At 44.4% G+C, this 14,089-nt stretch overlaps 1 protein-coding gene across 1 annotated transcript in view; it reads left to right on the forward strand.

Moving 5' to 3' along the window:
- The window catches only part of ABCA4 (ATP binding cassette subfamily A member 4), a 203,725-nt gene that overhangs the window by 40,339 nt on the left and 149,297 nt on the right, over positions 1-14,089 (forward strand). The gene's annotated exons all lie outside the window — the stretch shown is intronic.

A 14,089-nucleotide genomic window follows, 5' to 3' on the forward strand; every position in this document is an offset into this window, starting at 1 on the left:
TATGTGAGAAGCCCCTGCCAGGCTCTATTGTTATCAGTGGCAAGTTCTCCATGTCCTTACCTGCTGCTGGGGGACGTTGGCTTCCAGAGATATCATGAGAAAAGGAGCTTTCTGAGACTTGCACAGAAGGATGAGATATTGAAGATGGCTTTATTTCTGTGGAATTAAATCCCTGGGTTTTCAAGATTTCCTCTTCCTCTGTCCCACGGAGGAAGAAGTATAGCTGTGACCATAACAGAGCTAGGATTAAAGCACTGCTCAAAGAGTCTGTTCCATATCTGCATAGTCCATTTCAGCATCAGGCTAGCTTAGCTTGTGTTCCCAGCTGTAGTCCATTAGCCCATTGTTTGTGGGGTACACATGACTATGGGCCATGTGGCTTTTAGGAACATGGGCAAATGCAAGGAAGTAGGAGCGAAATTAGGGGAATGAGAGAGGAACCAGAGAGAATTCCTTTGTCTGGGGATTTTAACCTTCTAATATTTTGCATGCTTACAGTGTCTCTGCCTTCTCTGGCCCATTATCTTTGTCCTGGGTTAAACTGGCAAGCACCTTCCCTGCATCACCCCAACTTCACTGCAAGTGCATCCATTTCTCCTTTGCTGATCCTTTCCCCGGTGATTTGCAGGGAATGAACTGGTGGTTCCCTGGGAAATATAAAATTGCAGCTTCCTGGTTATAATGCTTATAAATCTGACCTCCCTTTTGTTCCTTTCCTATTATTAACAACTAGCTAGTTACAATGGTGACACTATTACTTATAAAATTTTGTCCTCAGTTGACTATGGGGAATCCACTTCAGCAGATAATTTCCTCCTCAGGATTCACACCAAATGAATCTTTCTTCTCAAGTCCACACATATATTAGCTCATTTAATCTCACAATTACTCCATGAAGTGTGTACCATTATTGTCACATTTTACAGATGCAGGAGCTGAGTTTTATTGTGCTCAAATAAGCATCCTACAGCTATTAGACAAGACACAGATCTTGGTGCACCTGAATTCAGAGCCTACTCTTCTGACCCCTCTACTGCCTCTATCATGTCCAGTTCCAAGAATAATTCTGCACCCAATCCCAAAGCACTGGTATTTTTTCCTACACCACTAAGCAATTCTCAAATATCAACTGTACATCCTACAATTTAACCCAGTTCTGATATTATCTACCTGAAGATTGTATCACACCCACAGATGAAGGATTCAGTCCCATAACTCTGCCCACCCTCCAACTTCAAACACCAATCACAAATCCAGGTTGTTCGACTGGCTATAGATTAGAGGTTTTCATGAGCCCCATCATGGGTTTGATTAATTTGCTTAAGAAGTTTAAGAATTCAGGTGAACTTTCTAGGTTACTGGTTTATTATTAAAGGATACACCTCAGGGACAGACAGACAGGAGAGATGCAAAATATGTGGGAATGTTACTGGAGAATCGCCCAAATCAGAGGGGGGTTCTCCATTCCTTGGTTCTTGTCATTGCTCATCAGAAAGAATTCAGGTCACATGACAGAAAGCAGTTTTGAAGCAAAGCAAGCAAGTAGATTAAGAGTACACTTGGTATAAAGCACAAACAGGTAACTCAGCTAATCTGAGCACCCCAACTGGTGGGGATTTGAGGGTTTTATACTTTTTTTCTCTGTTGGATATCTTGGGTAGCATAATAGACTTCAAGGTCCCCCTTTTACATTATTGTGGCTTTTCCCAGAATTTATGAGACTCTCTGGTGATTTTATCTTGGCAAGTCCCAAGACTGCTGACTTCTTTGTTCAGTGGGTAAGGTAAACTTCCCTTCCCACCCTTTTCTTCAGCTATCTATCCTGCCTGGAAGCTCCTTGAACCACATCCTTTTGGATTTTTATGGAGTGTATTACATAGGCATGATGAATTAAATCACTGGGCTTTGGTGATTGAATTAAATCTTCAGCTCCCTTGCCCCCAAATAGTGGGGGTGGTGTGAAAAGGAGGGTGATTCTTCTGGCAGCCAGCTCCCATTTTTTAGGTCCTTTCCTAAAGTCACCATTAATATAACAAAGTCACCTTTTTCATGCTAATCACATACAACGTTTTAAGGGTTTTAGAAGCTCTGTTCAAGAAACAGGAACAAAAACCAAATATCTCTTTCTTATTACAAATCACAGCTTCACACTGAGCTTTGTCTACTCTATTTATAAATATCTTTTAACTCCACCTCTTGCTTTCCAGGGTCTCTGAGTACCAGAGGCCTTGTCATCTGTCCATCAGCCTGTTCTGATTACTTCCTCCTGGACTCCAAGATCCAGTCTCTTTTGGCTCAGGCATTTGTCCACTGACACCAAATCTACATTCCAAATACACATCTGTTAGCATCATTTTCACACTTAAAATCCTAATGACTCTGTCTCCAAGGAACAAAAGTCTTTCCAAACCTGCCCAGTCCATCTTCCCAGCAACTACTCACTCACAAACCTTTTGGCTCTGCTCTGGCCTTTTCACCACTGTCAGGCATATCCTGACCTCTTCAGATTCCTCCCTTTGCAAATGCTGTTTCTTTGCCCACTTATTAATTAGAATCATTTTGCTTTTGAGAGAGAGAGAAAGAGAGAAAGAGAGAGAATTAGAAAGAGAAAGAAATAGAATTATTGGTTGACATAACTTGGAAGTTCAGGGGATCTAGAAATTGTATGAAACCCTCATGCCCTTTCATCTCATATTGCTGCTTGCTTCTGTCTTCTTTGATCTTGGCCAGAACCTCTTTATTTGGTAACATGTCAGCAGTTTACAGCTCTCTGTGGTAATCTTTACACCAAAAATTCTGCAGGAAGTGGGAGTGGCTCTCCCAGCAGAGTATAAGCATTACTTCTAGACAGTTCTCTGATTGGCCTGGCTACTCTACCTGTCCTTGAGTCCTTTGGGGAATTGTGTATTGTGATGGGGTTCTGGGTCATATGCCCACCACTGGAAAAGGGAAGCAGAGTTAGCTTCATATGAATCTCATAGACTGAGCAGGATTACTGTAAAGTGTGTGTGTGTGGGGGGGGGGGGGGGGGGGGTAGGGGGAAGGTCCTTAAAAAAGAAACATAAGGCAGAAAAGCCTGAAATGACTTTTCCTTCCCCGTCTGTTAAACTTCTATTCATTCATTCTTTAAGATTCAACTCTCAGATGTCACCTCTGCTTCCACAAAAGTTTAGCCATCCACTCCTCTGTGCTTCACTGGCCTCCTCTTCACACTTCTCTTAGACCCTATCCATGTTAGAGTTGAGTTACTTGCTAACGTGTCCATCTCTGGCTGAACAGCAAGCTTGGAGATACTCAGGGTCAGGGAGCACATCCTAGGTATTTTTTGAATTCTCGGCCTCAAATTCCCAGGGAACCTCTCCATCTAAGGGCTTATCACACCTGCCAATGAGCCAGGTCAGGGTCAGGGCTGGGCCTCATGTTATCTAGAATCATTAGAAGGTAGAAGATGGGTGCTCTGAGCATTAAAAGAGGAATTTAAGGTGAAGGCACCCAAGAACAGGCCCCTTTCCTCAGACTCCTAGTTCCTGAGGATAACTAGTGAGAAAAGACCTAGGTCTATCTGTCACCACAGTGCTCTTGAGGACTCCCTGCTGCCCCTGGTGCCGCCAGAATTTCCCCAGAGTGTGGGACCTTCCCTAGAACCATGGAAGGGGCAACACAGGCTCCCTAAGTAGCTTTTCAGAAGAGGCCCATTACACAGCAGCAAACTTCAAGTCATTGCAAAATTATTCCCAACTTGTCTGAAGGCAAGAATAACCTTGGGTGCTATTTATTTATTTATTTATTTATTTAATGGAAATATTAGTAGTTCTTATCTAATAGGCTTTTTATGATAATTGAGTGAATTCATGCCAAGCACTTGGAATAGTTCCTGGCATATAATAAGATCTTAGTAAATATTAACTTTTAAACAAAATACGAACAAAAAAGATACTGGAGGAGGAAAGTGGCATTAGTAAAATCATAGTTGGCTCCCAGCTATGAAGCCATCCCTGATCCTCCTCTAGGGGTCCCAAAGCTGATAATTACATCCAGCTTCAACCTCCAACACTTCCTGAGGGCTTTGCAATCCCATTAGCCTATTGAAGTGCTCCCAGGCAAAGGCCAGGTGGCCACAGGTCAGTGGCTTCCCCCAGGGGGTCCTAAAAGGGGTTGGATGGTTGCAGAAGTTTAGCGGCTGATTATGATGAGGTTTTTTATCTTCCTGCTGGTGGGGTGAGGAAGGAGGAAAGCAAGGTGGGTGGGGGATAAGCTGCAAGGAGAAAGTAGGAGGGGATATGTGCAGTGAGGAAGAAACCAAGCATTGTGATTGGTCTTGGATTTTTCTGCTATTGTTCTTGTGTTTTGGGAAGTCTTGATGAGCCTAGGAACTCCCCAGCTCTCATTCTGCTCAGTGGCAGGCAGGGCATGAAATGCCTCCCTTCCACCCCTGATGGCTCTATGGGTCTCTCCAGGACAGGACAGCAAGTGCGCACCTTCACAGACTGTTTGCAGCTTGACTGGGCTTTCTTGTTCAGCAATACAACTTGTGCTAAAGAGCTTTGAGAAGTTCTTGGGCCAGCCTCCGCTGCCCTACCTATTAAAAAAAAAAAAAAAAAAAAAAAAAAAAAAAAAAAAAAAAAAATCCCCTGAGGAAAATTAGGAGAAAGAAATCACAAATTTTAAAATGAAACTAGGTCAGAATGCACTCAGGTGTGACAATGAACAATAGAAGCTCCAATAACTAAGAGCAAAGACCTTTAAGCCTTTTGACATTATGGGAAAAGGAGTGATTCAATAAGTTTTTCTCTATAAGTAATAAAAAGACTAAATTCCCTTCTTTTCTGCTTGGAGTGTGGTCTTAGTTACTAGACAGTGTACTGAGTGGCCTGGAGTGTGTTCTGTTCCCCAGGAACCACCTTGCTGGCTCACTTGCTTGCGACATCAGGCCACTGCTTGTGCAAACTTCCCACCCACCTAGTGAGGACAAATGGGCCTGGATCTCTGCTTTTTATGAGTTGAGTCACTCTAAAGAAGTCACTTTACCTTCTAAGACTTAATTCTCTTATCTGTAAAGTCCAGGGAGCAACACAATGGGCCTTCTAGGGTTGTTGCTGACAAAATGAGGGGAGTGCACTGGGCACACTGATGCCGTTGATTAGTTAGGCGTGAGTGTGAGCTCTCTGTCCTCAAGTTCCTCATGGTAGGTTGGGTGGGGATATCACTCTTTCCAGGTGCTGGGAAGGTGAAATGGGAGAGGGCTGGGCACATAGGAGAAAAGTTTGATGCATGGCAGCTTTTACTATGAACCAAATGAATGTCTACCCCTGAACCGCAGACCAAGTAAGGAATGTTCCTTTTTCTCAGATTCCAAACTTTGTGTAAACATTAGCCAGGGACTGTGAAGCTATTCTTCATATTAACCTTAGTGAATTGGCTTGGGATCAGGAATGCCAGACTATCCCTGCAAGCCCAGCAGGATGGCTATGGGCACCGTTCTGGCATTTCTGTGGATGGTGGTCCAGTGGCTCCAGAGCGTTTCTTGTCCTTGAAGCACCTCAATAAGGGGTTTCTACAACCCCATTCATCCTATAACCTTGCTTTGTATTTCCCCCAATGCCCCACCAACAGTGGGGGAAACAAGAAATTAATGAAGGCACATCTCCTGGTCAGCAGGTGGGTATTGGATTAGGGAAAGGGTTGATGGTGACACTTTGGGAGCCTCATCTCTTTAGCATGTAGATATTTATTTTGGCAGGCCTTCTGATCATCCTAAGGAAACCGAAGACAGGTGTACCTTCATATAGGCAAATCTCTTAAACTACCATGTGTACACTTTTACAGTCATAGTTATATGTCTTATTCACATATATTTTTCTTCTAGAGAAAAGCATAATTAAAAAAATTAATAATGTATTCCTCTAATTACCCTTTAGTTAAAATGAATACACAGAGCCTTGTCTTTGATTTCTTTGGGTAGGGAAAAGTTAAGCCTGGCACATGTGGAATACTATTTAGAGTTCACAGTGTTATTATAATTTCATAGTATATTTGAATTTCAGATCTTGAATTTCATATCAGGAATTTGAATCCAACCAAACTATAATGTGGAAATATATCTGATCAAGGCATAAAACTGTACTTTAACCAGTCAAAACTCCCCTTTCCAAAGTCTTAAAAAACAACATTTATTCATTAAGCACTTTTTCCTCTGTTGTCAACACAATCAATATCCTATCTAATAAAAGAGTGATATGCAAATTGACCATCACACCAAGATGCAAGATGGCTGCCCCCATGTGGTCAAAGATGGCTGCTCCCATGTGGACACAAGATGGTTGCCACAAGATGACCTGCAAGGGAGGGCAGTAGTGGGAAGTTAGAGGGGACCGGCCAGTAGAGGAGGGCAGTTGGGAGAGACCAGGCCAGCAAGGGAGGGCAGTTGGGGGAGACCGGCCAGCAAGGGAGGGCAGTTGTGGGGGACCAAGCCTGCAGGGGAGGGCAGTTGTAGGCAATCAGGCAAGCCAAGAGGGCAGTTAGGAGTGACTGGGCCAGCAGAGGAGGGCAGTTGGGGGAACCAGGCCTTCAGGGGAAGGCAGTTGCAGGGGGGCAGGCCTGCAGGGGAGGGCAGTTGGGAGAACCAGGCCTGTAGGGAAGGTCAGTTGGGAGCCAGTAGTTCTGGATTGTGAGAAGAATGTCCAACCATTCATTTACGCCAAATCCAACAGGGCAGGGGAGGACAGTTGGGGGCGATTGGACCAGCAGGGAAGCAGTTAGGCATTGATCAGGCTGGCAGGAGAGTAGTTAGGGGGCAATCAGGCAGGCAGGTGAGCAGTTGGGAGCCAACAGTCCCACTGGGATTGGGCCTAAATGGGCAGTCGGACATCCCCCAAGGGGTCTCAGATTGAAGAGGGTGCAGGCTGGGCTGAGGGATATGCCCCCCCAGCCCCGTGCACGAATTTTGTGCACCGGGCCTCTAGTATGTGTATAACTCTTTATTCCCTACCTGGTGATTACCTTGTTGATGAATTATCAGTAGCAGGGTTTTTTGGACTACTTCTTCTCTGTGCCTTTCATGCTCTTAGCCACATGCCACCACCACTCAATCAGAATATGCTCAGGAGTGTATTTTTTAAGCTAGCCTAAGAAAAAAATTAGGGTTAGGAAGATAAAGCTATTGGTCATGTCATGTATTTTGGAGTCAAGTGTATAGATTTTTGCAGAATATCTGTTCTATTGCTTTCTTCTGTTGATTCTTTGACTCCAAAATGTGCATTGGGAAGCTAGGGAGAAGCTGGAGGAGAGGTAGGAAGGGTAAAAAAGTCCATACCATGAGAGCAATATTATTTCAAGAGCCATGAACTGGGTCATAGGCAACTCATATGCAATGACCTTATTTTAGGCTTCATCAGTCTCTCAAAAACATAGAACTGGGCTGAGGAAGGAAAGCCCAGGTGAGGGGAGGGGAGGCTATAATTAGGGGTGGAGGGAATGGACTTGTACTGCAGCCTGCTATAAGCCAGCCACTATGTGGGGCACTTTTACATGTCCTCTCATGCACCACGCCTAACATGCCCAGCAGGCAAGACTGTTGTCATTTTATAGAATTAAAAACTCACATACCTAACGTAACACAGCAGATAAGTGGGATCCAGAATTCTAATCCAGACCTGTCTGGTTCTAATAAGAATGCTCTTTCTGTTATATTATGAAGGGTACATTAATAGAGGGCTTAGTAATAATTGTTTGGATCAATTATATAATGAGTCAGATGAAGGCACCGATTATTTTATAATATTGAGGATGATAGACACTATTCTGGTTGGGTCTTTTCTGCTTGAAAATAACTAGATTTATAGTAGAAAACCAAAAAGACTTGAGTTCATTCAGTCATTCCCATATCTGCATGTACTGAACTGCCTCCATCGGAATACAATCCCTGAGCCCTAGAAGCTCACATTCTCTGGGGAGAGATAAGCATGTTATTAGATGATGCTATAGCAGGTTATCTCAAAGGATGGCTAGGACAATAACTCTATTTGATGGCATAGAAACAGGTTGCACAAATTCAAAATGTCACAGATCCTCAAAGGATTGTCAGTTCTTCCTCCAAAGTATCTCTGAAATTCCTCCTTCCCTCCTCTCCACATAGGGCCCCTGTTTACAGAGGCCTGTGCCATCCTCCTAGCTGGTCTAGGGGCCTCCAGTCTCTTGCTCCTTCCATTTAGTTCCCACATTGCCTCCAGTGAGATCTTTCCAAAACCCTAGCCTTGTCACAGTGTTCTTGTCTAATACTCCTCAGTGGCCCCACACTGTTGTAAAGGTGAAGTTTATCCGGCCTAGCCCCTTCATGATTTTTCCACACTATATGGGATGGCCAGCATGCTGACTGGCTGACCCCTTCCTGTCACAACCCTGATCCCCTTCAGGACTTGGCTCCTGTGTCCCAGGCCATCTGTGCACCATACCCCCTTCACTGGAGCCCCCATAAACCTGAACCCTTGCGGTTCCTGTTTATCTTTGGACTTCCCAGTTTACCTTAATGGAGCTGCAGTAGCATGAAGTAGACATCCATAAGTGTCAAGTACAAATTGAAAATACATTTAACACTGAGCCTTCCTCCAGGCAGAAGGAAGAGCTTTTGCAAAGTGCAGAGGTATGAATGAACCTGCAAGACAAGTGAGAAGCAGGTAGTCTGGGTAGAGTGTGGCTGTGCATCATGGGAGTGGGTGAGCATGGGGAGCAACAGTAGTGTCCAGAGATGGGACTAGAAAGATCAGCCGGCCTGGCTTGTGAGCAGCTTCATCCTGTTGTGACAGGACATCATCTCTAGCATGTATGCGTGGGCTCCCTGAGTCTGGGTAACATTACTGTCCCACCGCTTGGAAAATGCGAGTAACACTGGGGCTGCAGTTCCGGGTGTGTTCGCCCAGGTGGTGAGCCAGGATATGCTCAGATTGGTGAGTGTCCAGCTCTGGGGATTATTAAATATTTTTAATATAGTAACACCCACCTCCCAGATTGTTGAAATGATTAAGCTTTGAGAGCTCAAGTACCCAGCAGTTGTCAACCAGGTTCTTTATTGTTTTCCCTTGGACCTGGCTAAACAGCAAGCGTTACCTGGTGGCTTTGCCCCCTGGTGAGGCTCTGTGCTCCAACTTGGCTTTTTTTATTTGTTTCATTGTTGTACTTATTTATTTTAGAAACAGACATTTTTAACAACTGTGCATTTCCTGTCCCTTTGTTTTCCAGTCAGGGGTGTATTTCCTCACTCTTTGAGGTTGACACTTCAGATGTCTGTTCTCCTGGCCCATGTGTTGGAAAAATTTATTGCCCTGCCTTGGGCCTCTACCTCACCATCCCAACCAATTCACAACCCGGAGACATTTTATCCGGTGGCTTTTTCCATTGAATTGGGAAATGGATCTTAAGGGTTACAGTCTAGATCTGCTAGGAAATTCATTCCGGGATGTTTGCCCACATCCACTGGCATTTTCAAAAGGAACCCCAGGTGCCTACATTAAAACCAGCAGGACCACTTTGGGCCTCTACTGGCATCCATCTGCCGTTTAGTGCTCAGCCTGAGCCCGGAAGTAAAAGATGTAAGAGATAGGATGATAGAACCAAAATCTCTAAGAGGTAGTGCAGTGCCTCCTTTATTCCTGAAGACTCACCCCACAGGTCCGGGGTGTATTAGTCAAAATATGCCATCACAGGGTGTCAGTCTCCTTTGATTATCCAGTTCAAACAAAAAGATTTTCTTTCTTTCTTTGCTTCCACTAGACAACATTTCCCACTTAATAGATAACTTAATTTACCTATTACTTAATGTGTTTGAATGAGAGTCGGAGAGGTCACAGTTGAAAAGGGAAGCCTGCTGCTACCGCGGCTTCTCCTCCCAAGACGGTGTTTGGTTTAGCTGTACAAACAAATGACCGCATCCTCAAGAGGTCTTGAGCACAGCTGCCTGCCCTGGAGCTCCAGTCTCTTCCACCAGGATGAACTCTGCTTCCTGGTGTCGATCAGCAAAACAGCCGGCCAGGAATTGCAGGACTTGCAAGGACTTCAAATGGCGGTGGGTTTTGCTAATGCTGTTCAGAATTGAAGGGGACAAGGAAACCCCTTTTCTACGTTGACTGCCTTTGGCTATTGTAGGGCATTATAGGGCTCTCTTTGGGATGCTGAACTCTGATTGCAAAATTTGCTCAGAATCTGCCTCCAAGGCCGTAAGACACTATCTCTTTATTCACTGACAATGCCTTTAATTTCTTTTCCTAGTGGTAGAGCTATCTTTATACTGTGCTTCTTACACCTGCCAATTCTTATTCTATCTCCATTCTTTCCTAACATCCATGATGACACAGTTTCTTTTTGTGAAGAACCAAATAGGGTTTACAGATAGACTCTATGGCCTCAACCGTATTAGAACGTATTATGTTTCAACTTACAAGGTAATCAGGCCAGACCAAATATGTATGTCAAAATCAATGACCTTGGCTAAAGGTTTCGTCATTCTTTTTGCATCCCCAGTATATTCATGAACATACTCACTGAATAGGCAGGCTCATTAGCCAAAATTTTAACTCCCAGGATCAGAGCAAGTACCAGTAGGAATGAGGAGGTGGCCTCCACATAAGATTTTAATGGTATCATGCATTATATCTCAGAGGGCAACCCAGAGACTTCTGATTAATGTCCAAAGCACTTTCCACAATTGGTTGGCCTTGACTTCAGGAAGATTTGGTGAGGATGACTTTGGATTAGCTATCAGACCTTCTCTGGGTAGAATTGTCTGACTTTTACCTAATGGCCAGTGAGCAGCGAGTCATTGGGTTGTGCGTATCCCCCCCTCCTCCATTGCTCAGGTGGGGTGTGGGGCTTTGGTTTCTGTCCATAGCATTGTTCTCACCAGATGAGAGGCTGTGGGTCAGTTCAGGATGGGTTGTGTTCCCAGGCATATTATTGAAAGAAAATAACTGCCTTCCTCCCCTGGCAAGTAGCTGTCATGAATGAAAGGTAACCTGGCAGAGGCTTAAAAGCCACTGCACTCTGTTGACTTTCGGGGTATTTTACAAAAACAGTAATAAAAATGGCTTGTATTGAGACAGTTTAACTATGTGGTTAACCATGTGGCGAACTAGGCTCTATCCAGAGGACATTCACTGCAGCTCCCTGGGCCTCATAGGTGAGATAGGTGAGTCTGGAGTAAAAATTGTAACTGGCTTCCCATGGTGGTTGTGTGGCTTCCAAGGACTAATACAAGCCAAGCCTTGGGCCAGTTTGGAGCACATGGTGAACCTCCCATAAGCCTCAGCTTTTACTCTTCCAGGAGGCACCGGCTGGCCCTTCCAAACACCATCATGTGATCCTCAGAACACAGATTTAAAAATATATATATTTTATTGATTTTTTTACAGAGAGAAAAGGAGAGGGATAGAGTTGGAAACATCGATGAGAAACATCAATCAGCTGTCTCCTGTACACTATCTACTAGAGATGTGCCCGCAACCAAGGTACATGCCCTTGACCAGAATCGAACCTGGGACCCTTGAGTCCACAGGCCGACGCTCTGTCCACTGAGCCAAACTGGTCAGGGCAGAACACAGATTTGAGATAGGACATATCTCAGTTCCAGAAAGAGGGAAACAGGCCACACAGGTGGGAACCGACAGAGTGGGGATGGCCTTCGAGGTCTCTGTCTCTTAAACACTACACAGCACTTTCCAAGATGACGAAGATTACTCCAACTTTGAAACCAGGTCAGATGTTTCAGGGTAGAAATGAGTGTTTGCAAACCTTTTAAGCTTTGTTTTTCCAGAGAGTATCAGGGTAGCAATCTAGGGGCACACAGCAGGAAACTCGACTGAATAAGCTGCCTGATAAAACAGCCAGGATGGGCCCACGTCACTAGAGGGCTCAACAATGTCACCAAAAACATCAGCCGCTTGTTCCCATATAAATTTCTCTTTAAGACATGAAAGGGGACTTCAAAGGGAATGGACTAGCCAGCTCGGAAAGTCACATATGAAAATACATTTTTTGTTTGTTTGTTTGTTTGTTTGTTTTTGCTTTAATGGGATTTGAGCTCTCATCAACATCATAGCAAAAGTTTCCTTTTCCCTGTTTTTTTTTCCCCTAGTGAATCATATGAATTTGGGGTGTACTGGATTAGGTTCAAAACACACGGTAGTAAAGCTATATTTTTTACAGCATTCAGGACTTCTAAGTTCAATTTGATTTAGTAAATACTTACTGAGTCCCTTTCATAAGAAAATGCTATTACGGAGACCATGATGAGCAAGTGTGGCCCGGATCTCAAGGAACTCACTGTATCTGGAGCTGTGCTGACCTGTCCTCTACCCAGTGCCATGTGTGGCTTTTTAAATTTAAATTAATTAAAGCGAAAATTCAGTGCCTTGGATGCTCTAGCCACATATCAAATGCTCAAAGGCCAAATGGGGTTACTGGCTGCCATATGGATTGGGTATTGGTATAGAACACTTCCCTATTCCAGAAAATTCAACTGGACAGTGCTCTTGTAGGGCAAAAGATCTTCCATTTCAGGCACTATGTTACTCTGTCTTTGTGGTTGGAGTGTGGCTTACTCTTGGAGTAACGTGTGGGGAATAGCGCCACCCTCAGGCTCCACACTTGACTACATGGATTCGGATTCTGCTTCTGACCTATTCTGACCTTGGGCAAGGCCCTTTGCCCCTTGCCCCTCTGATGCCACTTTCCTCACAGCTCCTTCTCTCCAAATATCCTGTAAGGCTGTGAGTGAATTGGTAGAACATCATGTGTGTGTGTGTGTGTGTGTATGGGGGGGGGGGGGGGGATGACAATATGCCACAACTAAAAGAAACTACAAAGTTCATCTCCCAAAATAATTACCTTGTTTTTATTTTAGAAATTTATTTGCAAATTCACTCTAATTGTGATTTTAAAATTTTATTTATGCAGCCCTAAATTCACCAAATTGACTTAAAAACTGAGACTATTTCATTATTCACTTTTGTAGAATGTCAAGTTCTCTCTAAAAGAAACTTAATTTTTTTTTTTTTTTTTTTTTTATAAAAAAGTATTCTCTAGCAGTTAGTTCACTTTGATACCTGTTTGCCTGAGCAAAAGACTGCCAGCTCTCTGTCCCACTGCAGCACGGGGAGTACTGACAAACACTGCGAGTGTGATCTGGTCTGGGACTGTGGTGCAAACCCACATTATTTCTATCTAGAAAAAGAAATGAACATTTACTAAGGACCTTTGATGTCATGAGACACTTACGTCCTCATCTCACTTAAGGACTGGGCAGTGTTAGGCTGGGCAATGCCTGTTTGCGAAAGAATAACTGACTGAAAAAAAATTCCATTTCCCTTAACCCAGTGATAGGTGCCTACACTTCATGGTAAAATAACTATCTTCTTATTCTGGTGTCCCTAAACCTTTGCTCTCTAGATTTTTTCAGGTACCATATTTCTCCTTCCTGTATCAGCTGGGAAAGGAAAGCTTCCTTTGTTTTCTTTCTTTTTATCTCAAAGACTGAGAACATTGCAGGGACCCCGCTCCCAGGATGCGGAGTCTGGGGCATGACATTTAGCTCAGAAGGCCCAAGGAGGGTTGGACTGCAAAACCTTGTTCAAATTCAGCTCCTCAGTGAAGAGTCCTGGTTCACCCTGGATGGGATTCAGGGGTTTTGGTGAATGACTTGGTCTTGCCTGCTTCTTACCAGTGCGGCTGGAACTTGGGTCTCTGATCAGGCCTTTACAATCAGTCCACCTTTCTCACTTCTTCACTTCTCCTGATAATGGCGGGAGCAACTGCACTGGAGTTTGCCACCCATTCTACCCCTTTGGGGAAGTGACTCAGCCTCTTTGAGCCTAAGTTTCCTGAGCTGTAAAGGGAGGACAAATAATAACTGGTTTCCTACTTCACAAGATAGCTGTGAGCAAGTGGAGGGCCTGTGGACCCAGTAATACCCACGGCTTCTGGTCGGGGGGCGCGGGGTGGGGCGCGGGGGAGAAGATGTGTGGGCCTGTGTTGGAGAGTGGGGAGAGAGCCCAGGGCTGCCACGTTCTAGCTGTCTGACTTCTGGCAACCCTCCCGGGTTCAG

This window comes from Pipistrellus kuhlii, unplaced genomic scaffold (assembly GCF_014108245.1).
Source record: "Pipistrellus kuhlii isolate mPipKuh1 unplaced genomic scaffold, mPipKuh1.p scaffold_m20_p_2, whole genome shotgun sequence".
Lineage (NCBI taxonomy): Eukaryota > Metazoa > Chordata > Mammalia > Chiroptera > Vespertilionidae > Pipistrellus > Pipistrellus kuhlii.